This window comes from Choloepus didactylus, chromosome 19 (genome assembly GCF_015220235.1).
Source record: "Choloepus didactylus isolate mChoDid1 chromosome 19, mChoDid1.pri, whole genome shotgun sequence".
In the NCBI taxonomy this organism is placed as follows: Eukaryota; Metazoa; Chordata; class Mammalia; order Pilosa; family Megalonychidae; genus Choloepus; species Choloepus didactylus.
In genome coordinates, this window is record NC_051325.1 from 65,950,545 (window position 1) to 65,978,053 (window position 27,509).

The following is a 27,509-nucleotide window of genomic DNA, read 5'->3' on the forward strand; positions in this document are numbered from 1 at the left end:
CCTCACAGACCCGTGCCATTGGGCCACACATGCAGATTACCATCTTAAATGCTCTGGAGAACAGAGAGATCTGTGAACACACCACATCTGTGGGCTAGAGCACATGTCTGAGCCCCAGGGGCAACAGGGAGCTAGCCATGGCCCAGGTTGGGGTAGGAGTGCTGGGAAGAGAGCAGCATGTGCCGCGATCGAGTGCAAGCATCATGTCCACTCGACACAGCGATGGAGGCAGCTGGATGTGGGTAAGTCTGGCCGGGCCACGTGGCAGCCGGTAGGCGAGTCAGGATTTGTGTCCATCTAAGTTTCAAGTCCTACCAGCATCTGGGTGTGATCGTAATTGACCTTGCAAGGCCCCATGTGGTCCCTCACGTGTCTGTGAGGTACCCCATGAGGAGAACTTGCTGGGGGGTGTCACAGCCCCGGGAAGGACGCGCTGACGAGGGAGGGGCGGACTGAGAGCAGGAAGTCTGAGGATGTGCTGGCCCTTCACAGAGAGGACCGCCTTGTGCGGGCCAGTGGTGTGGTGACCTAGGCAGGGCTCGCCTCTGGTCCTCAGAACAGCCTTCAGAAGGCGCTCCCTCTGCTCTGGGGATCGGGGACCTTAAGGTGGGGGGGGGGGGTCACTGAAGAATGAGAAGGTGAGTTCCAAGTTGGTTCAGGCCAGGAGAAGGTGAGCCAAGTTGGCAAAGGTAGAGTGGGGGGAACGGTGCCATCACCCAGGGAAGGGATTTGGGGGTGGGCTCCAAGGACAGAGTTGCCATGGGCGAGGATGTCCCAGCTGGCCTCTCAGAGGGGTGCTAGGGGCTGGCGGGGGTGGCAGAGGGTGCACATGGCTCTGTTAGGGGAACTCCAGAAGTCAAAATTGGATACAAAGGTACGCTCAGCACGTGGTCCCTCTTCCTGGGCCTGTTTCCCACCTGCCCTCTCTGATGACCCCATCGTACTCAATGATAGCATACCTTGTTCTGTACCCTGCCTTTCTTTTTTCCTAATTATACCTCTTAGAGTTCCCACTGCATCCATACGTAAAGATCTTTCTGGGGGAGAACCTCTATTCCTACTTCCTTGACCATTCCCTTTGGGAAGGCCCCTATGGGCCTTGGGCCTCCTTTGGGGTTGGGGTGGTGGGGCCTGCCCTGGATGTAGCAGCAGGGGAAGTAAGTGATCGCACACTGAATGATACATGCTGCGGCAAGCCCAGAAAAACACTCTGGGAAGCACCACCGCGGCCTCGAGTGCGAGCATCTAACGATGGAAACAGATTCCATGTGGTCTTTGTTAATTAAACACTGCAAATGTCCTGTGGATAAGAGACTGATGCATTTTGTGGGGCACAAGGGTGAATTTGATGTGGACCCAGCTCCTGAGGACTTGGCAGTTCCATTTGTTGGGGAAGACAAGGTGTCCAGCTAAGTATCTTGGATTTGTAGGAAGGGGTATTGATGGAGGGCTTTGGGATTCTGGGGCCTGCTGCAAGTGGAAGGGGTGGGATGGAGGGCATGATTGGTGGGGTTTGCAGTGGTGAGGAAGAGTAATGCTTGTTTCTCTAAAGCCTCGGTTTGCTTTTCTCAAGGATGAGGATAATGGTATTTGCCTTCAGATTAAAGGATATAAAGCACGTACAACACTTCACACAGCCTGAGACCTTGGAAGTCTGTCTTGTGAAACTCTCCCAAAGTGCTCACTACTGTCAGTATTTGACAGGTGTCCATTTAGACTTACTTTCTCTGAATAGGTTGGCTTGTCTACCCATATTCGCAATCATTCTTTTCCTGTGATGCATCCTGCTCGCTGTACTTGGAGGAGCAGTCACAGGCATTTTCTGTGCTACTGTGTAGTCTGTGTATACATTCTTATGACTGATGGTATTCCGTTAAGCAGGCTTACTTGTAAGGTGGGTAGTTCTCCATTTTCACAGCACAACTTTTTCTGTGTTGGAGAACATTTTCTTAGAAAGAATGTCCCTAAAGTAGAATTGCTGAGTCAAGAAAGGACTTCTTTAAGGCCAAGTTCATTCATTCATTCAGGCAGCTCCCAACACAATCCCAACACAGCTTCTATCTGAAATTGGTACCAGGCCCATTTTATTCTTGTATTCCTCCACAGATTCTGGCCTGAAGTCTTTCATCTTCATCTGTTCCACAGTTTCATGGTTGACAGGGGGCTTCCTAAGTTTTCCTAAGCTCCCTGCCACTTCCAGGCCCTGAGCCTGGGACAAGCTTGGCAATCCCAGGAACCAAGAAAGGCTGGCCGGATGGCAGCTATGGGCTGTCGCAGGTGAATAAGGACCAGATCCTGTTGAGCCTGTAAGCAGTTGACAATGAGTGTAGATTCTACTCACCCTGTCCCCGGAAGACTTGGATGTCATCTGCTTTATGTCTTAAAAAGATGACTGACTGCTCAATGGAAAATGGCTAAGGGGCCAGGAGTGGAAGCTAGGAGCCCACTGTGTCACAGAGCCCTTGTTTGGGCGGCTCTGAGGATTAAAAGCGGCACTAAGCGCGCTGGCAGCGCAGGGCGGCTCTCGTGGGTGGTTGCCGTCCCCGCAAAAGGCAGTGGTCGGGACCTGACCTCGGGGCCAGTGCGCGCTCTTCCGGCATTTTTTGGTGGTGATTCTGGGAGCGTGGCTGGGAATGGCGGTGGCATTGCAGTGACTGCGCAGGAAGGAAGGGCGCCCCGGAGATGCGCGAATGTCAGCGCCACGACAGGGGCTCGGGGGCGTCGCCCACTTGTCCTCTCGCGCCAGCCCCTCTCCCATTCTTTGGTAAGACCTTTCCTGAGTCTGACGGAAAGCGCTGAGCAATTTCAGCTGCAAGTCAGGACGGCGCGCACACGCTTCCGCGCCGCCGGCCGTGGCTCGGCCCGCCTCGCCTCCCCTCCCCTCCCTCTCTCCCTTCCCCTCCCTCCCCCCGCCTCCCCTCCCCCCGCCTCCTCTCCCCTCCCCTCCCCTCCCTCCCTCCGCCTCCCCTCCCCCCGCCTCCCCTCCCTCCCCCCCGCCTCCTCTCCCCTTCCCTCCCTCCGCCTTCCCTCTCCCCTCCCCCCGCCTCGCCTCCCCTCCCCTCCCTCTCTCCCCCCGCCTCCCCTCCCTCCGCCTCCCTTCCCCTCCCTCCCCCCGCCTCCCCTCCCCTCCCTCCCTCCCCCTCCTCCCTCCCCTCCTCCTCCCTGCCTCCCCTCCCCCCGCCCCCTCCCCTCCTCCCTCCCCTCCCTCCCTCCCCCCCTCCCTTCCCTCCCTCCCCCCTCCTCCCCTCCCCCCTCCTCCTCTCCCCTCCCCTCCCTCCCTCCCCCCTCCTCCCTCCCCTCCCTCCCCCTCCCCCCTCCCGGCCCTCCTCCCGCTCCCCCCCTCCCCTCCCCTCCCCGCCTCCCTCCCTCCCCTCCCTCCTCCTCCCCCTCCCCTCCCCTCCCCATCCTCCCTCCCGTCCCCTCGCCTCCCATCCCCTCCCTCACCCTCCCTCCTCCTGGGCGGAGCCTCTGCCTGTCGCTCCGGGCGCCCGGCACCGCCCCTCCCGCCCAGCGGGGCCGCCGGAGCCTACGTCCCGCCGGGCGCGCGCGCGCTGGTGCGGGTGCGTGCGTGAGCGTGCGCGTCCCCGCGGTCTCTGTCGGTGTCGCTCCCGCGCCGCCCTCCGCCGCCGCCGCCGCAGTCCGGGTCCCCGAGGCGCAGCCCTCGCCGAGGAGCGCGTCGGCCGCTGCCCACCTGCGCCGCGGAGCGAGGAGCGAGGAGCGGGGCCGCGGGCCGGGGGCGGGAGCGCTGCAGGTGAGCTGGCTGCGGGCCGGCCGGGCCTTCGCGTCGGGCCCGGGCGGGGGGGCCGAGGCACCTGGGCCCGGCGGGCCTCTGCTGGGTCCGGGGCGGCAGCGGCGCTGCGGCGCGAGAGGAGCTGACTGGGCCGCGGCCGCGCTCGGGCCCTGCGGGGCGGGCGGTGCTGGAGACGGCCGTGCGGTGCGCGGGGCCGTGCGCGGAGCGGCCGAGCGCGGGGGACCCGGGAACGAGCGCGGAGGTCGGGGCCCGGCGCCGTCAGGGGCGCTGCCCAGCGCGCGGTGCGGAGATCCTGCCGGAGCCGGACTCGCGTCGCCTGCGATTGGCCCCCGCGAGCGTGCCACTTCTCGGCTGCGGAAGCCTGCGCTCAGGCCGGCGGTTCTCTGTGCGGGGGCCCTGCCCTCGCCGCGGGCCCCTCTGCGCCCCCAGCACCGCCCCTGGAGCCCTGGGGCCTTTTCCCTCCTGCGCGGGCTCTGACAAGGTTGCGAACACCTCAGGGGAGCCAGAGGGCCTAGTCTCTGGGTCATTCTGCTTGTAGTTTGGGAATTGAAAATGGCACCTGACCAGCTTAAATTAATCGTTCCAATGTTTGCGGTAAATTCTAAAATTCATTTGATTTGTACAAAGCATTTGCTTTATTTGCCCAGTAAAAATGTTGTTTTAAGCAGTGCTTTGAATCGTGCTCTCGAGAGTCTTAACTATTCATTCAGGTTCTAGCTTCTTGTCTTATGTGGATGGGTCAGGAATCCTGTTTTCATATGCCTGAAAGATGATTTCTCAACAGTTCATTCAGTTGGTTCACATAGGAAAAGGAACCTGGAAGCAGAAGTTTCGGTTTTATTTTTTGTTTTCAGATTTAGGGTTGATATGGAAGATTTGGGTTGCTGTTTGTCGAGCATTATAACTAGCTCATCATAATAAGCCTTATGGATGTTGTGTTTTTTGTTTTTAATTGTTAAACACCTTAGTCCTGATATAATTAGTTGTCTGTTTGAAATAATCTATATTAAAAACCAAAGGCATTTATATTGCCCATCTATTATCATGGCTGCCTGAAGGCAGGACTCTACACAAAACTAGGATTTTATGTTCCTTTATTTGCTTCTCTCTTACCCTCTAATTTTTTAATATTATGTTGAGTTTCAGGAATGAGTAATCTGCCAACCAAGAGATGAAGTTAGAAGCCAGAAGTTAAAAGCTTTGTGAAACGTTATAATCGAGTGCTTGTGGCTGAGCTCCTCTTTCACCTGTCAGTGGTCTCAGACTTGGGGACTCTGGCTGCTGTGGGGCCGTGAAGGGCTGCAGGGAGCAGGCTGTGGCCGCTTACGTGCCGAGCCCTTGTGGGCCTGGCCCCTGGCCCTGGTGACAGCAGAGCCCAGCGGGCAGGTGGGCTGTGGAGGAGACATGCTGGGGCCTCGGTGAAGACCCTCTGCTGTGAAGCCACCCCAGGGTCTGAGTCCCCTGGCCCTCTTTGACCGGTTTCCTGCCTCACTCTGCCTCTGCCACACTGGCCTCCTTGCCCGTCCCTGAAGAGCTCCGAGCTCTGTCCCAGGGTCTGCCAGGGGCACTCTTCCCAGAAAGCCCTGTGACTCACTTCCTTTTCCTCCCGTCTTTGAGAGGCTTTTTTACCCCCTTTGAATTTAAACCCTCTGCCTCCTGTTTCCTATCTTCCTTCCCAGCTACTGTTTTTCCCATAACGCGCAGTCCTTCTGATGTTCTACTTAATAAATTGTTAGACTTAATAGTTTATTATAGGGGAGATCCATGGGGCATTGTTTTGTGCCCCTAACGGTTGGTGAATGAATGAAATAGTTGTTGAATGAATGGAATGATGAGTACAGCCATGGCTGTGAGACTCTGGATGTGTACCAAGCATTCATAGGTTACTGGGTTATGCAGGAGGTATGTGATACAAGCCACCCGGGTCCTTGGGACAGAGCCCCAGCCCCCGCCTGCCCCTGACTGGCTCCTGTGGGAGAGCTAGCCAGTGAGCAGGAAGGCTGGAGGCTGCGTGGCACCTCCCATATATCTTTTCCCAACTTTGAATCAGGAATTATTTTTAAACAAAGTTTTTTTAAAAAGTCAGCTCTGTCACTGTTAACAGTGCTTTTAGAGATTCTGTTTTTAGTTAAGGAAAAAACCAAAACCCACATGGTAACGTCTTTACACTCTACTGTGATAACCTGGTGAGTAAGTGGATGAGGTGGTAATCTGCATGGCTCTTGATTCAAGAAACTGCATGATGATCAGGTGTTCTGGATGCCCTTCAGCCCGGGCCCGTCGACCATAGGTGCTGTGGCAAAACCAAACTGATGGCTCTTTGACCGGCGGCGTCTACAGAAGCACCGCGTGTGTGGATTTTCTCTCATTCTGAAGAATGGCTCTGGTCATGTGGTTCAGTGGCTGGACAGGTGCCGCACATCCTCAGCCATCGTGCTCAAGTCCCCTGTGCTCTCCTTCCTGCCTTCCCTTTAGTACACATGAAGCTATAAAAACACACAGAACTATTTCTCTTAAATTCCTTAAGTGCCTGGTCAAGACACAATGTAAAGAATTTGTTTTAAAACATCCTGTAGAAAGTTTATAAGAAAACCAGTATTTGAACAAATTGTGGAATATAAATAAGACTGCTTTTAAGCAAAAATAAAAACAAACAACACCAAAAAATACCCCACAAAAAACCAGTGATCCAGGTCTCATGTTGACAATGTCAGACCTGGAACTCAATCTCAAGCCTTTGGACTCCAAGTTCCTGTATCTTCCACCATACTCCGATTCCTTCTAATTGTTCGTTAATGCATTGCTTGCAGTTGTCTACCTACCTGAACCCTTTTTGTCCTGTCTTTTACCATGAGGAAATCCATAGAGCTGAAACGCTCACCTGCATTTCTGGGTTAGTAGATGCTCAGTAGATGTTTGTTGAGTGGTTAAGTGCATCAAGGCTGGAGGTCACTGGGAAGGCAGGATCTTACCTGAGGCTTGGTTCTGAGGTCAGGGAGTAAGGTGAACATGACATGCAGAGAGCGCCACCCTTCAAGAAACCCTCAGCCTTGCTATGAGGCACTCTGCAGGGTTTGGGGAATATAATGCTGTAGATACCCTGTATCAACAAATGAAAACAGCCAGTGTTTCCCTCTTGTGAGGAAACAGACTGCTGTGTCTGTAGGGGCACCAGACCTTGCACCAGAGATGAAGAGAATCAGACCTTGAGAGGGGTCCTCGGGCCTCCAGGTGCGGTACATCTGGCACTTACAACTGTCCTGCTCCTCAGAGAAGGTTTGATGGTGCTCCTTCTGTTGGGTGCTTTGGATTAGCAGGCCATCAGGCTGCAGAGATCTTGGCCTGGTGAACGAATTCAGAGACTCCTGCTCTGTCATATTCCCCCCCTCCTGTGCATGTCAGCAAAATGTGTACCACATGCTGTAAAAGGACATGACCAGAACTCATGGTCCTGCTGTCGTGTCACATTTAGTCTTTGAGCCTCTGCATTCTCTGTAAAATGAAGGTCACCACCTGTCTCAGGAGCAAAGGAGGTGATAAATGGGAAGATGGCTTATAAATTGCTTCCTAAATATAAGTGAGGAAGATGCTGACCAATGGTATCGTCCTACAGAAGTGCTGCCCCTAAACTGAGAGGGGGGACTACCTGCCTTCCCTGTCCTGAGGCCAGGTCTAGCTCTCAGATAATGACTTCACCTGAAGAGGATTAGTAGCTAGTCTCTTACTGGTCACTCACAGTGCAACCGGAAGATTTAAGGATTAGATTACCAAGCAACCTTTAATTCACTAATACGATTTTTCTCCCATCACCCTTTGCACTGAGTACGTTGTGTGTCGATGAAAAAGCGTGTTTCTGCAAGTATGTTCTGCCTCAGTTCTTTCATGCAAGACGGGCATTTAGTAGGTCTTTAGCAAGTAAAAATTGTTATACATTTTAGGGTTTTGTTAACATTGGTATTTAGCATTTCAGTTGTAAAAATGAAGCACAACTTCCCAGTCTCCAAAGAAAGAAGTTCTTAGTAAGTCCAGGCTTGGGACATGTTGCTGGAAATTCTGTCATGAAAGGTTTTCAGTGTTGAGGTATATATAGTGAAAGTTCTTTATTCCAGAATTCTGCATTTTACACGTATCTACGTAAATTGTTTGTTTGTTTTTTTACTTAAATAGGTTTTTTTTTTTTTTTTTTTTTTTTTTTAGTATAGAACTTACAATTTATTGGCTGAGGTTCAATGTCTAGATTGCATTTTTTTTTTCATTTTTATTGATTGTTCAGATACCATACAAATATCCAAAGATCCAAAGTGTACAATCACTTGCCCCTGGGTACTCTCATACAGCTGTGCATCCATCACACTTAATTTTTGTTCAATTTTTAGAAACTTTTCATTACTCCAGACAAGAAATAAAGTGAGAGATGAAAAAAGAAAAAAAGAAAAGGAAACTCTAATCCTCCCCTATCCCTAACCAACCCCCCTCAATTGTTGACTAGTAGTATTGATATAGTACATTTGTTACTGTTTATGAAAAAATGTTGAAATACTACTAACTGTAGTATATAGTTTGTAATAGATATATAGTTCTTCCTTATATGCTCCTCTATTATTAACTTCTAATTGTATTGCCATACATTTGTTCTGGTTCATGGAAGAGATTTGTAGTATTTGTACAGTTGACCATGGACATTGCCCACCATAGGATTCAGTTTTATACATTCTCATCTTTTGACCTCCAACTTTCCTTCTGGTGACATATATGACTCTGGGCTTCCCCTTTACACCTCATTCACACACCATTTGGTGCTGTTAGTTATTCTCACATCTTGCTACCAACATCCCTGTTCATTTCCAAACATTTAAGTTCATCCTAATTGAACATTCTGCTCATACTAAGCACCACTCCCCATTCTTAAGCCTCGTCCTATATCTTGGTACCTTATATTTCATGTCTATGAGTTTACATATTATGATTAATTCCTATCAGTGAGACCCTGCAGTAATCTTCCTTGTGTCTGGCTTATTTCACTCAGTATATTGCCCTCGAGGTTTTGTCATCAGCCCTTTTTTTTTTTAATATGGTTTTGTTCACTCACCATACATTCCACCCCAAGTAAATAATCAGTGGTTCTCTGCATGGTCATACATTTATGTGTTCACCACCTTCACCACTATTTATATAAGGGCATCTACATTTCTTCCACAAGGCAGGAGGGAGAGTCAAAGAAGGTAGAGAAGCAAAAGAAAGAGGAAAAAAAAATGACAGCTAGGAAGCAGCAAAAGGAAAAATAACCTTAAATCAAAGTAGAATGAAGAATCAGACAATACCACCAATGTCAAGTGTCTAACATGCCTCCCCATCCCCCCCCCTTATCTGCATTTACTTTGGTATATCACCTTTGTTACATTAAATGAAGCATAATACAATGATTCTATTAGTTACAGTCTCTAGTTTATGCTGATTGCATCCCTCCCCCAATGCCTCCCCATTTTTAACACCTTGCAAGGTTGACATTTGCTTGTTCTCCCTCATAAAAGAACATATTTGTACATTTTATCACAATTGTTGAATACTCTAGATTTCACCAAGTTACACAGTCCCAGTCTTTATCTTTCCTCCTTTCTTGTGGTGTCTCACATGCTCCCCACATTCCTCTCTCAACCGTATTCATAGTTACCTTTGTTCAGTGTTCTTACATTGTTGTGCTACCATCTCCCAAAATTGTGTTCCAAACCACGCACTCCTGTCTTCTATCACCCTGTAGTGCTCCGTTTAGTATTTCCTGTAGGGCAGGTGTCTTGTTCACAAAGTCTCTCATTGTCTGTCAGAAAATATTTTGAGCTCTCCCTCATATTTGAAGGACAGCTTTGCTGGATACAGGATTATTGGTTGGTGGTTTTTCTCTCAGTATCTTAAATATATCACACCACTTCCTTCTTGCCTCCATGGTTTCTGCTGAGAGATCCACACATAGTCTTATTAAGCTTCCTTTGTATGTAATGGATCACTTTTCTCTTGCTGCTTTCAAGATTCTCTCTTTGTCTTTGACATTTGATAATCTGATTATTAACTGTCTTGGAGTAGGCCTATTCATATCTCTTCTGTTCAGAGTATGCTGTGCTTCTTGGATCTGTAATTTTATGTCTTACATATGAGATGGGAAATTTTCATTGATTATTTCCTCTATTATTGCCTCTACCCCTTTGCCCTTCTCTTCTCCTTCTGGGACACCAATGCTACATACATTGTTGTACTTTGTTTCGTCCTTGAGTTCCCGGAGACGTTGCTCATATTTTTTCATACTTTTCTCCATCTGCTCCTTTGCGTGTAGGCTTTCAGGTTTTTGTTCTCCAGTTCCTGAGTATTTTCTTCTGCCTCTTGAGATCTGCTGTTGTATGTTTCCATTGTGTCTTTCATCTCTTGTGTTGTGCCTTTCATTTCCATAGATTCTACTAGTAGTTTTTTTGAACTTTTGATTTCTGCCGTATATATGCCCAGTGTTTCCTTTACAGCCTCTATCTCTTTTGCAATATCTTCTCTAAACTTTTTGAATTGATTTAGCATTAGTTGTTTAAATTCCTGTATCTCAGTTGAAGTGTACATTTGTTCCTTTGATTGGGCCATAACTTTGTTTTTCTTAGTGTAGGTTGTAATTTTCTGTTGTCTAGGCATGGTTTCCTTGGTTATCCAAATCAGGTTTTCCCAGACCAGAACAGGCTCAGGTCCCAGAGGGAAGAAATATTCAGTATCTGGTTTCCCTGCGGGTGTGTCTTAGAAAATTGCTCCACCCTTTGATGCCTCGGGTCACTGTGCTTTTCTGCCCAGCAGGTGATGCCTGTTAGCCTATAATTCTTGACTGGTGTGAGGAGGTATGGCCATGTTCCCCCAGGCTCTGGGATCTGGTTCTCAGTGGAAAGGGCCCCACCCCTTTCCTCCTAGAGAAGACAGACCCTCCAGGTGGAGGTCATTAGCATTTCAATGGTCTCACTCTCTGCTTGTGCTGTCTCCACCCTTCCTGGAGTCACAGCCCTGGAAACTGAAAATGACTGGGGCTTTCTCCACTGAGCCCAAAAAGAAACAGATAGTCCCCTTCAGACCCAGTCCAAGGTGACCCTCCAGCTCTCCAAGGTCAGTCGTCACCCAAAGCCTCTGTTTTTTGGGGATGTGTACCTGTAGTGAGCAGTTCACACTCGCTACTTAAAACCCCAGTTGGAGCTCAGCTGAGCTATATTCGCTTGCTGGGAGAGAGCTTCTCTCTGGCACCACGAGGCTTTGCAGCTCGGGCTATGGGGGAGGGGGTCTCACGACTTGGATCCGCAGGTTTTACATACAGATTTTATGCTGTGTTCTCGGGCATTCCTCCCAATTCAGGTTGGTGTATGATGAGTGGATGGTCTCGTTTGTCCCCCCGCAGTTATTCTGGGATATTTACTAGTTGTTTCTGTTTTTTTGTAGTTGTTCCAGGGGGACTATTTAGCTTCCACTCCTCTCTGTGCCACCATCTTGCCCCGCCTCCACTTAAATAGGTTTTTAAACTTAGTGAGTGCTGTAGCAGAGAACTTTGCAGTTTATTCCTGACATAAACCAGATAATGTTTTTAAACTGTGTGGCACATTGTAGATGCTCAGTGAATATCTCTTGAATATATGAATATGAGTGTGCTTTATTCATCCTCATGTGTTCTCTGTAATTTTAATGACCCTTTGATTTTTCTACGTTGAGCATGTATTGTATCACCAGCAAAAACAGCCTTTTACAAAACGAAATGTGCAGAGCCATTTGGTATCCCGGCTGCTGTGTTTTGAGGAGTTGTGCTGCCTGGTTACAAAGTTGCAGTTCAGGCATGGAACACTGGCTTGCCCACCCTCTGTGGGCTGTGCTCTGCCCCTTGGGCACAAAGAGCAGTGTGCCCAGCCTCCTTCTTAGCAAAATCCTTGAGCTGGTGCCTCTGCTTTGTCATTGGGTAGAGTAGAATTGTCTTCTCATGAAACCAGCAGAGCAGAAAGCCTTCCATCGTATCCTAACTGGAGGTCTGAGATCTCGAGTACAGCCCAGGGCAGCCGGGCAGCTGGGGTGCAGGTGGACAGGGGGTGCCCAGCACTGGCGCAGGCTGTGGGGTGGGCGAGGAGCCAGCCGTGTGGCTCTCGAGAGGGATAGCACATGCCACTGCCTCGCTTTTATTTTTTTCTTTCTATTATTGGAAGAGAGTAGCGAAGCACGTTTGTTTTTTGACTAGGCAGTCCCATTGCAGTTTTCTTTAAGTAGGAGTCACTCTTGTGAGAGGGTTTTTCTAAGATGAATAAAGAAAAGTAGGAAGTTGTTTTTGCCATATAGTACCAAATTCACATTTCTTAAGAAAGTGTATTTGTGTCTTTTCCCTTCACCCTCAGAAGATTTTAACACTTTATGTTTTATGCTCATTTAGCTACTGTTATAGGTTTGATACTAAAACCCAACATGTTTTTTGTTAATTGCAATAAATTTTGCTAAAATTCTCTTGATGTGGCCTTTAAAATAAGTTTCTAAATATAAGTGGAATTTTTAAAGATGCACAAAACCGGTCAACAGCATGTCCCAGATGAGGACTTTTACTGAGTTGTATTCATCTTATACTCTGAATCATGAAACTCATCACATGTAAATTGCAAAGTTTTAAATGGAACCTAATGGTCCAGTTAAATTTTGAAATGAAACTCAGAAGGCTTCAGTTTATAGATGGCAGTTGTCTATGAAGTATTTCTGAACTTGTCCAAGCAAAGTTGCTTCCTCTTTGCAGTGTGTTTTCTCATGAAATTTAGTTGGAAGATTTCACCCACAGGAATTGCAAACACTGACTGTGACACCAGCTCCCATTTAGTGGAGCACTTCCTCTGTGCCAGGCTCCCCTCGCGGTCACTCAGTGGGCACTTCCTGTAACCCAGACAGCCCTGCAGGGTGGCTGTTTTGTAGATGAGGAGTCTGAGAGGTAACGCTTTCTCTGGTGTAAAGGTATGGTATTGAAGTATGAGCACAAATAAGCCTTATTAATAAATAATGGTACATAAGACATATACCTTTTAGAACCCAGTGTCTGTTTCTGCCGTTTTCTCTTGCATCATCCTGTCTGATTGGGTCACCCCAGCTGACCGCCACTGACAGAGACCCACACGTTGCATCCTTTGCACACCTACACTGGTTTCAAATGCTCTCACTTTTTTCTTTATTACAGTTTAACTCTGAGAATGCTGTATGACAAAGGCAAACAGGTGGCACGACCTGCAAGCTGTCTGGGGCAGCCTGCCTTGCCCCGACTGGCCTGGAGGCCAAGAGTGCTGTCCTCCGGCTGGCTCTGAATGCTGGCCCTCCTCACCCAAGTGGCGGGTTGTGGGGCAAACAGGTGTTAGCAGCATGGGCACAATCTTGAACCTACCCTTTTTTATTAGAAATATGCAAGTGTTCCTAAGTGTCTGTGCTTTTGAGGCATCTCTGAAACTGGTCGCGGTGTAGCGGGGTGCTGTGGAGCCAGCTGCTGTGCTAGACACAGATGTGCTTGAGAGCCTCTGGGGCCTGTCAGTGTATCAGACCTGTGGGCTGCACGCTGTTCCAAGCCCCAGGATGCCCTCTCAGGACTGACAGCTTATTTCCCCTCCTGCCTGTGATGGTCATTATGGGCAGGGCCCACCTGGTGGGCCACAGTTAGGTATAGCCTTTGCTACCAAGATACCAAAATGCCAGCTGCCTATTGAGATGCCAGCCACCTACCAAGACGCCAGAATACCAAAATGCCAACCACCTACCGAGATGCCAAAATGCCAACATCTACTGAGATACCAGCTGCCTACTGAAATGCCAGCCACTTACCGAATGCCAGCTGCTTACAAAGATGCCGCTACCAAGATACCAGCTGCCTACAAAGATGCTACTACCAAAATGCCAGCCACCTACCGAGTTGCCACTACCAAAACGACAGCTGCCTTCAAAAGTGCTATGCAGTTAGACGGTCTTGAGAGTAAATTGAAATATAACCAACATAACTTTTATCCAGCTTTATAAATTTTGTCTATATGTGTATTTGCTTTATTTTTATTAGCAAATACCTTATTCAAGATAACACTCGATGAACAAGAGAACGCGTTATTGGTGACCAGGGCAGTGGAGAATTGGTCCCTTTTGCAGACAGTCATCAAGCATTGGGTGAGCTGATATACAGAACTTTGGAGCCAGACGTGGACTTACTTCCAGCCCTGCCTGTCACCAGCATTGGGAGCTTTTCTGAGCCTCGGTCTCCTCACCTGTCAGTTGCAGACTGTAATAATGGTAGCCAGTTTGTTGTGTGCCAGGCCCTGTTCTCGGCACTTGGCATGAGCTTGCTCGTTGTTGCTCACAACTCTGCTGTACTGTTTCCTTCCCCTTCGACAGAAGATGTTCACTCACTGGCCCCGGTCTCAGAGCTGCGCCACAGCCTGCCCGCTCACCCATGGGACTGGGGGCCCAGCTGCAGCTGCCCTGCAGGGAGAATCCCAGCCGCAGTTGCACTTTCTGTCACAGCCATGCTGGCTTTCCATCCCGGTGCACATGGGGTGTGACTGCGTCACCGCATCTGAAATCACGGCCCCTTGTGGGTTAATTGGTGGACCTTGCACCTCATTGCACGCAAGATACGATGGGATTTACAGCAGTCACATCTGTTCCTGAGCTGTAATGGCTATCTCCAAATTCTGAGACACTGGGCTCTTTGTGTATAACCTGGTCAGTCTCTGGAACTTCGGGTACCTGTGTGACACCTGAAACTCAGAGCTAGAGCCCAGCAGCTATGAATGTCAGTATTAGTGCATATAGCAACTGTTAAAAAAGCTGAAAAAGAGTTCAGACTAGGGCAAATCAGGCCAAAGGGTAAAGGACGATACTGGCTGTGTTTTAAAACTTCAACTTCTGTGTGAGACCAAGGGAAGGGATGTTTATTTGGTGCAGGATCTATATTTCCTAAGCAATTTAACTCGTACAGTTTATGCGAACACCATAATTACATGGAACTTTGAATAGGAAGTGAGATCTGGTTGGTTTATACAGGTTAGTGTGAAATCCTGATATGTCCCAAAGTAATTTCGGCAGAGAACAAAAATATATTTGCAGGGCCCCCCCTTAGGATCTGGGGGAAAATGTGGAAATGTTGGACATCCCCACCTGGGTTATCACTGATGTTCTCACAAGCATTGAGTAATAACTATTTAGTATGCCAAGCCCTCGATCTTGGGGCTGTCCCCTATGAAGCTGGTTACTGCAAAGGAGAGGCTAAACTTGCTTATAATTGTGCCTAAGGGTCCCCCTGAGTGCCTCTTTGTTGCTCAGATGTGGCCTCTCTCTCTAGCTAAGCCAACTCAGCAGGTGAACTCACTGCCCTCCCCCCTACATGGAACCTGACTCCCAGGGGGGTCAATCTCCCTGGCAACACAAGATATGACTCTCGGGGATGAATCTGGACCTGACATCGTGGGACTGAGAACATCTTGGCTAAAAGGGGGATGTGAAATGAAACGAAATAAAGTTCAGTGGCTGAGAGATTCCAGATGGAGTTTAGAGGTCACTCTGGTGGACATTCTTGTGCACTGTGTAGGTAACACTTTGTAGGTTTTAAAGTATTGGAATAGCTGAAAGTAAATACCTGAAACTATAAAACTGCAACCCAGTAGCCTTGACTCTTGAAGGTGATTGTGTAACAATGTAGCTTACAAGGGATGATAGTGTGATTGTGAAAACCTTGTGGATGACACTCCCTTTATCCAGTGTATGGATGGATGAGTAGAAAAATGGGGATGAAAACTGAAATAGGGTGGGATGGGAGGGATGACTTGGGTGTTCTTTTTTACTTCTATTTTTATTCTTATTTTTATTCTCTCTGGTGTAAGGAAAATGTTCAAAAATTAATGGGGGTGATGAATGCACAGCTTTATGATGGTGCTGTGAACAATTGATTGTACACCATGGATGACTATATGGTATGTGAATATATCTCAGTAAACTGAACTTAAAAAAAGGAAGAAAGATGCGACGGGTGGTTTGGTTTTAGCCGCAGGCAGAGAGTGGGTTTGTCTGAAGCAGTGTCTCTGGGAAGAGGCCTGTGCTGCCCGACCCACAGTGGCCGCAGCCAGGGGCTGCCCTGCCCGGGGCACTGCCCTTTCTCCCGGCCGTTTGCATTTCCGAGTGTGTTCCTTTTGGAAACCTGGGACACGCCCTGGTGTTGGCAGTAGCATTTCATGAACTCTGCCGTTTGCGCCGTGTGTCCTGGACTCTGCCCCATGGGAGTGGCTTCTCCAGGCCTTCGGACTGCCCCGAGCCCGCACAGCGCCCCCAGCATGCGGCAGCCTGTCTTAACCTCCTTGTGATACTCTCAGGCGTATCACAGTTTTATGGATTTTTATGAATTTCTGGGTTATTTGAAGTTGCAATGACCTCTTCCAGATAATACGCTTTTTCCTGGTAGGCATCCACAAGAGTAGATTTCTTTCTGTAATCCCTGAGGCTGTCCATCTGCCGTGTTTTACTGTAATTGCTAGTCGTATTAGCGGTCTCTGCGGTGACACAGTGTCTCCGTGTTCCCCTTGCTTGGCCTGGTGGCCCTCCTGTGCTTAAAAAGTCAGACGAGTTACTTGGGACTTAATATCCTGGGACCTTTAGATGGGTTAGAACAGCACACCTCAAAAACCCTGATGCTTATTAAGCCTACGAAAAATACTTTGTCTCTGCCTTCTACGTTCATGTTTGGTTGTGGGGCTGTGTTGAGGCTCTTTGGAGTATTTTTGGTCAGAGCAGTGGGTCATTTTCCCTGGAAGAGGAGCGTGTTTCAGCCTCGGCACCTTGATGAAGGAAGTGCACACACGTCCTCCAGCCGGCCCGGGGCCAGTGCCCTCCGCCCCTCTGAGCAGCGGCTGAACACTGGCTGTGCAGGGAGCGTGTGGCCCATTCCCTTTGCTGCGGCCGGTTCCTTTCCCGCTGTCCCCGCCGTCAGGGCGCGCAGTGGGGCTGGGGGTGCGGGAGGGGTGCGGGTTGGGCACTTGCTGGAGGACAGAAATCCATAGATCACCTACTTTCTGAGAATACATTTTTGAAAATGTTCATTTTTTTTTTTTTACCTTTCTTGTATGTAAACACACATCTATACTATTTTTCTCAACTTCTGACCTTCTTTTCAGTTCTTGTATTCTAAGCATCAGTTTACTGGAGAAAATCCATCTTGTATTTGGTTTCTGGGCATAAACTACCACTGAAAGAATTAATGCAACATTTATTGAGTGCTCTGCTAGGTTGGAACAAGAGCTCACTGTGTGCCAGGGTAGAAGGGATTCTGGGAGCTGCTTGCGGTTCTCCTGGTTATCCTGCCCTTGCTCAGTAGTAGGTTTACAAACTGGGAAGCCGAGGCTTGGGCAGGGGTGGGGCCCTGAGCTTCGTGAGCCCAGGAGACAGAATGTGGTTTTCTTTGGTGCGGAAATACTTGTGCACTAACTTTGAGAGCAAGCCCAGTGCTTATTGTCTGTGAAAAATGCTAGTTAGCTAACCTAACTGTGCCGGTTTGAATGTATTATGTCCCCCACTGTTCTGAAGGGGTTGAGCCTGTGCCCCAGAGATGAAAGGGAATCCGGGAGCTGCCCCGATGTTTGAGGAGGGTGGGGCTGAGAAGGTGGTCTCCCCAATGTGTGGATATGTTGGAGCACTCACCCCAGCATTTGGAGAGGAAAGAGCTACCGCAGAAGCCCTTAGGAAAGGTTAGACTCCCGCTCTCTCAATCCCCAAGGATGCAACGTCATTCTGTCAATGACTTTCAGACTTTGAAATCTAATGGAGTTTGTCCTGCAGGTTTTAGGAACCGTTTTGGTCCTGTGAACCGTTTTCCTTTCAGTTTCTGCTTATGGCATTGGGAATGTTTATCCTATGAATGTCCCTCCTTTGTATATTGGAAGCATATAACTTGTTCAGAGTTTCACAGATCCATAGCTAGAGGGGAATTTTGCTTTTGGACAGACCATGCTTATAACGGCTTTTGATGGGTTCTTGTACTTACCTATTGTTACTGAAATGAGTTAAGTTTTTTGTGATACTGTGATGGGATGAATGTATTTTGTATATGGAAAGATCATGTCATTTTGGGGTCTACGGGGTGGAATGTGCCGCTTTGAGTGTATTATGTCCCCCAAAACGCCATTATCTGTGATGCAATCTTGTGTGGGCAGACTTATCAGTGTTGACTAGATTGTAATTCTTTTGAGTGTTTCCGTGGAGATGCGCCTCACCCACCTGTGGGTGATGGCTCTGATTGGATAATTTCCATGGAGGTGTTACCCCATTTAGACCCATTCAGGGTGGGTCTAAATTAAATCACTGGAGCCATATAAATGAGCTGACAAACAGAAGGAACTCAGTGCAGCTGAGAGTGACATTTTGAATAGGAGCTACAGCCAAGAGGGACACTTTGAAGAATGAACAGGAGCTGCAGATGAGAGACAGTTTGAAGACAGCCATTGAAAGCAGACTCTTGCTCCGGAGAAGCTGAGAAAGGACAAATATCCCAAGTGCAATTTAGAGTGACATTTTTGAGGAGCTGCAGCCTAGAGAGGAACGTCCTGGGAGAAAGCCATTCTGAAACCAGAACTCGGGAGCAGATGCCAGCCATGTGCCTTCCCAGCTAACAGAGGTTTTCTGGACACCATTGGCCATCCTCCAGTGAAGGTACCCGATTCTCGATGTGTTACCTTGGACAGTTTATGGCGTTAAGACTGTAACTGTGTAACCAAATAAGCCCCCTTTTATAAAAGCCAATCCGTCTTTGGTGTTTTGCATTCTGGCAGCATTAGCAAACTAGAACACTAATGATGGCTGTGTCAGCTTGCCCTTTGGTTTTTGCCAGTTCAAACCAAGGTTTAGGTTCATCGTCTCTCATATTTGATGTCTGGTTCCCACCAGGTTGGCGCAGATCCGGTGTCCAGAGATAATGACAGTTGTTTTCTTCTCTCTCTCTCTCTCTCAAGACTCTGCATCACTGTTGCTTTTTAGTCATAGAATTAAAGAGGAAAGGTGAAGCTTTTCAGAGTTCTTACATTTTCAGTGACTTCTGGAATTCTTTACATTTTCAAATTTATTTTAATTTAGGAATAAAGACTGCAACTCTGCTTTATAACGTTGCTCATCCTTTTTTCTTTCAAGCTGTCCGTGTTTGCTGACGTTTGGTTATAATTTCTTCACATACATCTACAGGGCTCCTTTCTGTTCCGCAGTCTGTTAAATTTCTTCTTTTGCAATGGCCCTCAGCCTTCTTCAGGGTGCTCTGGTTGTCACTCTTCCCTTGCCGGAGGCAGCTGCCTGCTGTGCCCTGTTTCGTGAGCACCCTTTGGCAATCTCTCTCTCTCTCTTTTTTAATCATATTTTTTATTGTACAATATAACATACATACATAGAAATAACTTTCCACGTTCAATTTAACAAGTAGTTTGAGAGCAAATTTCAAAGAGTGTTATGGGTTACAGTTCCACAATTTCAGTTATTTCCTTATTGTGAAATATATATGAAAAAGATGATAACCTGCAAATTAGAATTTAACAAGTTGCTATAGAACAGATTTCAGAGGATGCTATGGGTTACAGTTCCACCATTTCCCTTCTTTTCTTCTAGCTATTCTAATACCCTGGTAACTAAGAAAAGATATTATATAGAGATTCAGTATTCATAGTCCTTTGTTAAATTCCACCTTGTCTGTTAGTACCTCTTCCTCAGTTTAATCACTTCCCCAAACTTTGGGGATGTCTAGGCAGTGACCTGATTTGTTCATGTTGAAAAGGGGTGTCAACTTGATGTCAAAAGGGGACACATCTGGTTGATGTTCTTGAAGAGGCTGTTGCCTCTGGGTTTTGGGACTTAGCTGTCATAGGAGTTTTCTGAAGGATTTCAGTTTCTGAGGAATAAACTGAGGGAAACTTTATTATAGAGGCTCAGATAGGGACCTGGGTATTCTTTAGGGTTTGAGGGACTATGTTGACTTGGGCTTATCACACTGTGGTCATTTGCATATCTAGGTGAAGCTTGCATAGGAGTAACCTCCAGGACAGCCTCTTGATGCTATTTGAATTCTCTTAGCCACTGGGACCTTATTTTGTTGCCTTTCTTTTCCCCCTTTTGCTCAAAAAGACATTCTCAATCCCTTGATGCCAGGGTCAGGCTCATTCCCAGAATCCATGTCCCATATCACCAGGGAGACTCACTCACCTGGGGGTTCCTGTCCCACGTCGGGGTTGGGGAGAAGATGATGAATTTATTTGCAGAGTTAGGCTTAGAGAAAGTCCACATTTGAGCAACAAAAGAGGTTCTCTGGACTCCATAATTACAGGTGGGCTGGGCCTTCCTTTTACAACTGTAAGATTCACCCAACAAGCCTTAAGATCGAAGGCTTAACTGATAAAGTAGGGGGTTCCAAAGTTCACATAGCATATGTTCTGTCCACAATAATCAGTCCCTATCGCATTATCATCAGTTAGTTGTACAGTTCTCATCACTCTCCATTTTAAGCGATTCTCATGACCCAAAACACCTTGTAGCTCCTGTCAGCCCTAAATTATTTGTCCCTAGTATTAGTGTAATACTAGTAAGGTATTCCTATAAATTATAATCCCTTGGATGCAATATGTAGATTTTTCCCATGTACCCTTCTGTTATCAACTCTCTGTGCCAGTGTCATACCTTAGAAGTATATCATGCAAGCACCTGTGTAATGCTGATCTGTGCGAAACATGCCTTTAAACAACCCCTTTCAGTTCTATTCACCTTCAATGCAGCTCTGATACTTATAATCCCATTAACAAACAGTCGTCATCCCTGTCCATTCCCATACCTTTGAATTCACCATCGGTAACATATCTGAACATATTAGCTCATCATTCCCCCTCCACTAGCTTCTGTCTATCTCTAGGTCCCCAGTATTCTGCATTGTAAGACATTGATTTTACACTGTTCACATAGTTCATAGAAGTGGTAACAAACAACATCTCTCTTTTTATGTCTGACTTTTCTCATTCAGCATTATGTCTTCAAGGTTCATCCATGTTGTCATATTTTCAGGACCTTGTTCCTTCTTACTGCTGCATAGTATTCCATCTTATGTGTATACCACATTTTGTTTATGCATTTATCTGTTGAAGGACCCTTGGATTGTTTCCGTCTTTTGGCAATTGTGAACAATGCTACTATGAACATTGGTGTGCAAATGTCTGTTCATGTCACTGCTTTCACATCTTCTGGGTATATACCGAGAAGTGGAATTGCTGGATCGTAAGGTAATTCAATATCTAGTTTTCTGAGAAACTGCCAAACTGTCTTCCATAGCGACTGTACCATTATACATTTCCACCAGCAATGAATAAGAGTTCTGATTTCTCCACATCCTCTCCAGCATTTATTGCTTCTTGTTTGTTTAATGGCAGCCATTCTTATTGGTGTGAAATGGTATCTCATGGTGTGGTTTTGATTTGGTGATCTCTTTTTACATGATTCTGCAAGAATTTTAAGTAAAGATTCCTCAAAAGATTAGAAATTAGTTGTATTTAGGACTCCAGAGTGTTTTATTTTTAATACTTTTATTTTCATCCAGGACTTTCTTCTGCAGGGTTGAGTCAAGGCCTTACCGGGAGGAGCTGCGGTGGCCACCGCATTCGTCCGTCTCCACCCCCTCCGCCAGCTGCTGGTGGTGGCACCCATGGTGCAGCCTTGTCCTCCCTTCCCACCGTGGCTGTTGGTCCTGGCAGTTTCTCTAATGCTCACCTCTGTGTCCTTATCAACACCACCCTTGCTCCGTCAACAGTGCACGTCTGTTGTCTCCCTGCATTTTGCTCCAGTGCTTCCCTTTGGTTCTGAGCGGGGGGAGCAGGAGCCAGCCTCGGCTGCACCCCAGGGTTTTTCCACTGCTGCATGCACCCCTCAGGCTCCCACCCCCAAAACCTGGGCTGGGAGAAGGTGGAGTGGAGCAGCCCTGCACCGGGGAGGTGTTGGGCTCACGGATCACCTTTGCTTTGTAACTGCTTTGTAAAAAAACCCTCCTTGTTTTTGTAATGGAAAGCTTTTATTAAAACATGGCTGTTTTAAGTAGTAGTATCAAATGATGTGTATGGAAGTACCAAAGAATTTTTAGCTTGCGTAAATATTTTTGAGACAACTTCAGATAATTTCAGAGGTTTTTGAATAAACTGTGCTAAAAATGGAACAAAATAGAGAGCTGCAAAATAGACCTCGTGTGTGGAAATGTGTGGTAAGGTGGAGGTGTTCTGCAGAATGTCAGAAAAGATGGACTTTTCTGTAATGGTATTGGGACTTGCTGCACTGGGCTGTCACTTGGATAAATGGAAACTGGATCAACTTCAGACGAAGAGCTACATGTGAATGGCAAAATGTCAGGAGAAAATATGGGAGAACATATATATATATTAACCTAACACAACTGATATTATTTTCAGAGCTGTAATCATCATGTAATCAAAGTTTTTTTTTTTTTAAACTTACTACCTTGTACAATTCCTCCTGTATTCCATTTTATCATTTTAAGTAACATTTATATTCCATTAAATAGAAGTACCATAATTTACAAGGTTGTATTAAAATTTATTGGCACCTTGATGTCAGAGGCCCCTTGTAAGGGGACTGGCTGTTTTGGTCCCAGCCTGGGTCTCCGGTGAGCACCGCTTACCCCCCTTCGCTGGTGTCCGCTGTAAATAGAAGCCGACAAGTGCTTTCTTAGTCATTTTTTTTTTTAACATCTTTTGAAGTGTGATGTAATTATATATGGGAAATTTGCAAAGTTATTATGAGTTATAATACCGTAGTTTCAGTTACTTCCTTATTGTGAAATCTAACATATATACAAAGAGGTATAGCTTTCACATTACAAGGGAGAATATACATTTAACCTTGGGGTAGAGAAGTGTCCCGGCCGGCGGGACGTTCAACGGAAGCTCCAAATCCTGTGAGGGAGGAATGGTATGGGACAAGAGACACGAGGAATGACAGCAAGACAGGTTTCTGATCAAGCTGCAAAACTTTATTGAAGAGGCAGGGTATATATACCCTAAGGTAGAGGGAGTGGCTAGTACGAACGGGTGGCGGCCTAGGATTGGTGGCTGCAAAGGCGGGTGGCAGCCTAGGATTGGCTGCTGCTGTTGCTAGGACGGATGGCAGATGTAAGGCTAGCACAGGATTGGTAGATGCTGTTGCCGGGTAGAAGGCAGGTAGTAAAGCTAGCATCCTAGATGTGAATCTTAGGCGCAAACGGCTATCACTTCCGTAGAAGGCTGAGGGCAACTTAAACTGTTGTTACATCAGCCCCAGCGGCCATGTTGCATATCTCCAGCATCGCTGAGGGTGGATTTTATACATGCTACCTTAATCGTCCCCAACAGAGAAGGATTTCTTGGGGGAAAAGAAAGAAAAGGTCGATAAATTCAGAAAGATTTGGTATATTGTTTCATAAAAAATAAATACCTTTTGTCAAAAGATACCATAATAAGTGAAAAGACAAGCTATGAGCTAGAAGATGTTTGCCACATATATAAAATAAAGGATTAGTATCTGGGTATAGAAAGAACTCCAGTCAGTAAGAACAAGACGGTGGACGTGCAGCCAGAAAAGCAGGCGCCCTGTGGATGTAAGTGGCCCCGACCCGCGTGGAACGGTCGACGGGACGCTGGTGAAGACCTTGGCGAGATGCCGTTTTGCCCGGCGGGCTGGCGGGAGTTAGGGAGCCTGGTCGTGGAGCCACTGCTGAGGTTGCAGGCAGGCAGGGGGCTTCAGGGTCGTGCCGGGTCCATCAGTTGGGTCTGTTGGTGGGTTGTCTGGATAGGACACGGCCCACCGGATGGACCGAGCACTCCTGTTCGCTTGGACCCGAGAGCTCCACTTGTAGGTACACACCCTAGAATAGTTCATCTCAAATTGGCAAAGGGCTAGTTTGAATTTTTTTAAATATGCAGTCTGTCACAGTCTGATGATATTTTTATAACATACAATAAAAATGAGTACCTAGAAAATAAATAACAAACAGAACTTACAAAATCCCAGATTTTTCTTCTGTTTTATTTTTTAAATTACCATACAGTGAAATTGTCTTTGCTAATGCTGCCGGAATGCAAAACACCAAAGATGGATTGGCTTTTATAAAAGGGGGTTTATTTGGTTATTCATTTACACTTAAAGCCATAAAGTATCCAAGGTAAGGCATCAACAATCAGGTACCTTCACTGGAGGATGGCTGATGGCATCTGGAAAACCTGTTAGCTGGGAAGGCACGTGGCTGGCATCTGCTCCAAAGTTCTGGTTTCAAAATGGCTTTCTCCCAGGACGTTCCTCTCTAGGCTGCAGTTCCTCAAAAATGTCTCTCTTAGTTGCACTTGGGATATTTGTCCTCTCTCAGCTTTTCCAGAGTAAGAGTCTGCTTTCAACAGCCGTTTTCAAACTGTCTCTTATCTGCAGCTCCTGTGCTTTCTTCAAAGTGTCCCTCTTGGCTGTAGCTCCTCTTCAAAATGTCACTCTCAGCTGCGCTGAGTTCCCTCTGCCCATCAGCTCATTTATATGGCTCCACTGATCAAGGCCCACCCTGAATGGGTGAGGCCATGCCTCCATGGAAATATCTCATCAGAGTTATCACCTACGGTTGGGTGGGGCACATTCCATGGAAACACTCAAAGAATTACAATCTAATCAGCACTAAAATGTCTGCCCCACAAGATTGCATCAAAGACAATGGCGGTTGGGGGACGTAATACATTCAAACTGGCACAACTTGTGTATGTGTGTGTACAGTTCTCTGAGGGTTTTTTTAAACTTTTCAGTTTGAATTTATTCCAAACTTATAGGACAGTTGCAAAAGTACACACCCCGTACAGAGAACTCCAACCTACCCCCAGGGTCCCAGATACCCAGATCAACCATTTCTAACACTTTGCCACCTATGCCATATCATTCTGCTGTCATCTATGTATCTCTGTGTATCTGTCTACTGTTTTCTGAACATTTGAGAACAGTATGTACACTCTGTACTCCTTGAACACAAAATACTTCCATGAATTATGGAACATTTCCTACAAACAAGGATATTCACTTATGTAATCACCTTAAGTACATTTATCATGTTAAAAAATTTAACATTGATATAAAGCTTACAATCCATATTCCAGTTCTTTCTCATGTCCTAATATCCTTTTGAGCCTTTCTCCACCATTTTAAAATCCAGTCCAGTATCAGGCATTGCATTTAATTGTCATTAGTTTTTCAGCTTCTTTCTTTCTTTTTGTAATTGTGGAAACAATATATTCAACATAAATCTTCCTGTCCCACCCACTCGGAAGCACAGCATTCCATGGGTTTAATTCATTCACAAGGGGAAGGATAAGGGACTCCCAGCATTGGTGGTGTTGTCTGTCTTTCTTCTTTAGTTTAATGCTGTCTTTCCTTTTGTTGCTTTCTAGCTGTCATGTGTTTTTTTCCTCTCTCTTTCTTTCTTTCTCTTTTGTCTCTCTACCTTCTTTGACTCTTGTTCCTTCTTTGTGGAAGAAATGGAGATATCTTTATATAGATAGTGGCGATAGTGTTGAATACATAAATACGTGACTATACAGGGAACCAATTGTTTGCTTAGGATGGAGTGTATGGTGTGTGGACAAAACTGTCTTAAAAAAAATGGATTGAGGGCCCTGTATTGAGTGATATAAGACAGACACATAAAGACAAATATTGCAGGGTCTCACTGATATGAACTAATTATAATATGTAAACTCATAAACATGAAATATAAGTTACCAGGATATAGAACAAGGCTAAAGAATGGGCAGCGGTTGCTTATTTTGAGCAGAATGTTAGGGTGAACTTAAATGTTTGGAAATGGACAGAGGTGACGGTAGCACGTCATGAGAATAACTAACAGTGCTGAATGGTGCGCAAATGTGGTAGAAAGGGGAAGCCCAGAGTCACGTATGTCGCCAGAAGGAAAGTTGGAGATTAAAAGATGGGAATGTATAAAACAGTGAATCTTATGGTGGAGAATGTCCTTGTTTAACTGTACAAATATTAGAAATCTCTCATGAACTAGAACAAATGTATGACACTATAACTAGAAGTTAATAATAGAGGGGCATATAGGAAAAAATATATATACCTATTGCAAACTATATACTACAGTTAGTAGAATTTTAACATTCTTTCATCAAAAGTAACAAATGTACTGTACCAAAACTATGAATCAGTAATGGAGGGGAAGGGTGTTTAGGGGTATGGGAGGATTTGAGTTTCCTTTTTTTGTCTTTATTTCTTTTCTGGAGTAATGAAAATGTTCTAAAAATTGAAAAAAAAAATTGTGGTGATGGATGCACAGCTATATGATGGTACCATGGGCAATTGATTGTATATTTTGGATCTATGGATAATTTTATGGTACGTGAACAATCTTAGTAAAAAAATAAATTAAAAAAAAAATGCTGCTAAGAAAATGCAACCTCAAACAAAATTCCAACAGCCTTCTTTGCAGAAATGGAAGTGACAATCATAAAATCTATATGGAAGGTTAAGGGGCCCCAAATAGCTAAAGCCACCATGGAAAAGAAGAGTGAACTTGGAGGTCTCACACTTCCCTATCTTAAAAGTTATTACAAAGCTACAGTAATCAGAAAAGCGTGGTACTGGAAGATGGTGGAGTGGGTGAGGCAGAACAGGCTTCTCTTCCATGAAAGAAACTAGGGAGGGGCCAGAGGACACCCGGGACCGTGGCTTCAAGGGGTGACCGGCCGTAGAGGGGCCCCCACAGTACGTGGTGGGGACATGGACAGAAACGTAAGAGATGGCACCTCAAGGGACGGGGTGAGTTTGTTCAGCTGAGACTGCCTCCACGGCTGGTGGCAGCAAGACTGCCACGGGGCAAGGAAGCGAGCAGCAGCTCTCCACTCCTGCGCACCCACTTGGCACTTAGCTGAGGGTGACCCTCCACAGTCAGATGCAAGGAGCGCGCGTGAGGGAGCCAGGACACAGTGTTTGCCCTCCCCCATGGAAGTCCGGGGGTGCAGCTGGGGATAGGAGAGGGCGCCATATGGAGGCATCAGGAGACCCTCCCACACCCCAGGGACTCGCAGGCACATGGCAGGCAGGGAGCAGGGCAAGTTCCATCTGCAGGTGCCCTTGAGCAGACTCCCTGCCTAACTGCTCAGGGCACACATCCCAGACCCAGGGCAGGCAATCCCTGGTGCACGTGGAGATCCAGCGCACTGATTGCCGCCCCGACTGGTTTGGACTCTGCCTGCTACACAGGAGAAGTTTGAGGAAGACCTACTTGAGAGCTCCACCTGCTGGTAGGTCAGGGAAACTGCCCTCCAGCAAGCTGTGCCTCAGGAGCACCACCTGTTTGGTAGGTTAAGGAAACTTCACCCCAGCAAGCTGTAGCTCTACCAAATTGTATACAAATGCTCAGATAATCTTGTAATTCCAGAAATAACATTATCAAGACAGCCAGAGGTCCAGAAGGCAACAGAAAATCATAAACCACTTGAAGAATCTAGAAGACACGCACAAGCCAAATGAACAAATTAAAAAGCCAAAGAGTCACAAAATTTGGAGCAATTAAAGAAGTACACCCAATCTCCAAACAACGTCAGTGAGATGTCTAAAGACATAAGGGACATCGAGAAGACATAAGGGAAGAGCATAAAGAAGAATTTGAAAGACTGAATAAAAAAATAGCAGATCTTATGGAAATAAAAGATACTGTTGATCAAAT

At 46.7% G+C, this 27,509-nt stretch overlaps 1 protein-coding gene across 3 annotated transcripts in view; it reads left to right on the plus strand.

The window, feature by feature from the left end:
- The first annotated feature begins 2,636 nt into the window (after positions 1–2,636).
- DNAJC5 (DnaJ heat shock protein family (Hsp40) member C5) overlaps positions 2,637–27,509 on the plus strand; it is a 49,074-nt gene continuing 24,201 nt past the window's right edge. The window contains exon 1 of one of the 3 annotated variants that reach the window (XM_037811656.1): positions 2,637–2,764. The gene's annotated coding sequence lies outside the window, so the exon portion shown is untranslated. Of the gene's footprint in view, positions 2,765–3,550; positions 3,752–27,509 lie in introns of those variants that run through there. The other 2 variants (XR_005213096.1, XM_037811655.1) reach the window with 2 other exon arrangements.